A 3,735-nucleotide genomic window follows, 5' to 3' on the forward strand; every position below is an offset into this window, starting at 1 on the left:
GGTTATGGGCTGGACATTTTTGTGCCCTGTTATGGCCATGATTTCTGTGGGTGGAATGTTTGCAAGTTTTTGGACCAGGAATTTGCGAACTGAGAGGTTTGTTATTCTCTTGTGCTCGGGAAAGCCGGCGTCTTTTGCCATGGCCTCCAGCATCTGACCTAGCTTGTTGACACACAATTGTTGACGCAAGAACCACTGGGATTCAGTGTCAATTGGGCATGTTGCCAGGTAGAAAGGGTGCTGATCTGAAGAAAAATCAGATGGACGCATATTCGATTACAGCTTGTAAATTAATACGGGATTTCTTGGTCCATAAGTGCCGAACATTTTGGGAGACACTTTTCTTATGTCAGCGATGTTCTCTCCTGTGCGCGTTTTCGTTTGGCGCTCGTTCAACTCGAGATACTCCACACCATTCGAGTCTACACGGAGGCGGACGTCTCCCCGCCAAACAAGATACAATAATCTTTATTTAATGTCAGATATGAACAACAATAAAAGACAGCATTTAAGTTGAAGCGGATGTACTTTGTGAAATGGGGTGAAAAATAATGAGAAAAAATTATACATATTTTGTGTGTTAAAAATGTTTCTTACCGAAAATTGTATTGCTCCGTAGTTCCACGCAAGCAAAAATGAAGGCAGTTGTTCAACCAGATTGTATTTAACAAGTCCTTCGGAGACTCGGTGCCAAGGATCCCCTTCTCCCAGAGCAGATCGATGTCGGTATCACTCAGCGGATGGGCCTCTCCAGGACGGTTTCCCTTACCCTAAATTGGTGATTTATATTTATTATACTGTTCATTTAACTTTTCGACTATATTTTTTAATTCAAATTTATTTTTTTAATATTCTATCTTTCGTAGGCTTTCAGTATTACTGTTTAATGTGACTTTTCGACTTTTATTTATTAATTGCAACTTTAGGTCGACAGGGTAATAGTTTCGTTCAGACTACACTTGGGATGTTTCCCAATTTTGTCATAAACGATACGTTTTCTGTTCAATATGTTATTTTGACAATATCCGTTATAACCGTTCATCTTAATTTTACCTGTTTCTTAAGACCTTTTTTCTTTGCATTGTAGGTGTCCCTTGTGAGTGCAAATTGGGCTCCAGTCCCTGTTATGACTGAACATCCATAGCGATGTCGTTTCAGGTACCTGTCAACACTAGCAATGATGCCACGGAGGAGAGCTTGGTTCAAAATATGTGCCATTTGACTTTTTAAGGAACAACAGGAAAGTGGCCAAATACTCATCAAGAAGAGTTGGTTCTATGTGGTGGATTTCTTTTGCTTCAGCTTTTTACATTGGAAACCTTTTTAAATTTGTTTATTTCAGACAATGACTTCGCTATAGTCTTTTTATTTTCATTTTGGTCAATGAAATCACCAACATCAGTGAGGTTAACATCTAAGAACTCTTTATTGTCATGCATGTCTGAAATAGGATTTAGAGTTGGGAGGATGGCATTGCTATGTGGATGGTGCATCAGAACCAAAGTTATTACTGGGGCTGGTGTCATTCTCATTTGTCAATTCAATTTCATTTGTAAAGAAAATAGATGGATCAAACCCATATTGTTCCTGGAACTGGCTTAGTGTTAATTCCATTGTTTCAGTTGCTTTCATTTTCATTATTTAATTCATCCCAAGTTAATGAGAAGTTGACTTTGTAAAATTCGTCAGATATTTTGAGGGGTTACAATTTCGCAGACGATTGTGTTCTAAAGTCAAAGGGGAGCAACTCGAACTGACTCCGTCAAAGGGGAGTATCAACAACAGAACCTAAATGCGTTGTAATATACACGGCAAGCTTTTCGGGATTAATTGATTACGTACATCGAGTGCCAGATATAATATATACAGATTGTTTTTCTTAAAGAGTATTTGAAGGCAAATAGTGTTTTCATCATCGTTCAAATAAGTTAGAGATCAACTGTTCGGGTCTTATCGATTGAGCATGATTTTTTGGCAATAAGACAGATATTTAGAAATCAGTTACTTTTTTAAAGTTATGAATCATTTATTGAACATAACTTAATAGTAAATAGTTCACTAGGGCTGTGTTTAATCATGTTTGCAACATGTATGACTTTGTTTTTATTTACATTATATTTTAAATGTTGGTAAAAGTACTGTGTCTATGCTATTATTGTAAAATATTATGAGAACATTATAACGGGTTGATGTACATATAACTTTACATTCAAAACTGGATTAAAATGAAAAAAAAGAAGAAAATATTAAAATCAACTCTAAAAAAAATACGGGCGATTGGAGGGGGGGGGGGCATGTTTATACGTCTGCTGACTGTGTGAAAAGTGAGGTTTGCCGAAAATGACTTACAAAATGGCGTCGTTTTAGTTATTACCGCCAAGGATCTAGCCTCGGAGAATACCACGACTTATTGGTGACAGTAGATGCATTTATGCGAATTCCTTTAGGTTGTTTAACTACATTTCATTACAAGATTGCATGGTAAATTGGTGTAGGTCTTCATATTAGATTAAACTAGAGCTTTGTCAGACGTGACTAATACCCCCACATGCCGCAATGACACAGAATATTTTGCATGTTGTCTTCACAAAAACAGCGGACACCATGCTCAATGTTAAAGACGCCTTAAGTGACCCCGTGACCTATTTTTTGACCCGGCATAGCCCATGTTCGAACATGGCCTAGACATAATCTAGATACAACTTCTGACCAAGTTTGGTGAAGCTCAGATGAAAACTTCTTGAATTAGAGAGCATACACCATGCTCAATGTTTAAAACGCACTCAGTGACCCCATGACCTAGTTTTTGACACGGTATGACCCATATTCGAACTTGACCTAGACGTCATCTAGACACAACATCTGACCAAGTTTGGTGAATATCGGATGAAAACAACTTGAAATAGAGAGCGGACACTTCATACGGACCGACAGACCGACCGACAGACAGACCGACAGACAGACAGACAAGCTCACTCCTATAAACCCCCCTAACTTCGTATGTGGGGTTATAAAAATGCGTGTCCATCAATGCTGTTAACAAATTGGTTTGACCTTATCAACATGACAATAATGAACCACGCTTTATGTAAACGTTATACTGGCCAACATGTACAGAAATACACTGGCTAATAAACAGTAGAAAGATTTGACCCACTGGACATAAACTTAAGAATTATCTTCAGGACCCCATGTGGGGTCCTGCCTGGGGGATTTCGTCCGAACGAAGCTCAAACATCATGGCGCAACAGGGAGTATTCATTTTTATCAAATATACATATACAGTTGCATATCGAGTGGATATACAAGCAAATCTTTTGGGGAAATCATCACACGAAGTATTGTGTAAGCAATACTTTAAGAGTTTCTTTAATTGCATGCTAATGAACACTATCACTATAACGGTCAGTACGCGTTCAAAGTAAAAACGTACAAATGGGTTTTACCAAGTACTCGTAAATTAAAACGGTAGTATGATGTAGCTAATTGTTTGATCTTAGGCACAAGCACACGCTCATTCTATGCTGTCAAAAGTTATATCCCTGACAAATACAATTACATCTACTTCACAAATGAATACAACTGGTGTAATCACATTCACAGTTATGTCTGTATTTAAAGAAGTAGACTAATTAAGAAAACATTATAACCAAATATGAAGATATTAAATATAACTCAAATGCTCAAATTATAATTTAACTGGTTACTATGTTATCTAAATTTACAGCGATATAC

The 3,735-nt window shown here is 37.4% G+C and overlaps 1 protein-coding gene across 2 annotated transcripts in view; it reads left to right on the forward strand.

Moving 5' to 3' along the window:
• LOC127878031 (uncharacterized) overlaps positions 1–1,579 on the forward strand; it is a 27,357-nt gene extending 25,778 nt beyond the window's left edge. For both annotated transcript variants that reach the window (XM_052424423.1, XM_052424422.1), the window contains exons 10-11: positions 1–778; positions 1,088–1,579. The exon at positions 1–778 is cut by the window's left edge. The gene's annotated coding sequence lies outside the window, so the exon portion shown is untranslated. The remainder of the gene's footprint in view (positions 779–1,087) is intronic.
• Positions 1,580–3,735: the final 2,156 nt, after the last annotated feature.

This window comes from Dreissena polymorpha, chromosome 4 (genome assembly GCF_020536995.1).
Source record: "Dreissena polymorpha isolate Duluth1 chromosome 4, UMN_Dpol_1.0, whole genome shotgun sequence".
Classification (NCBI taxonomy): Eukaryota; Metazoa; Mollusca; class Bivalvia; order Myida; family Dreissenidae; genus Dreissena; species Dreissena polymorpha.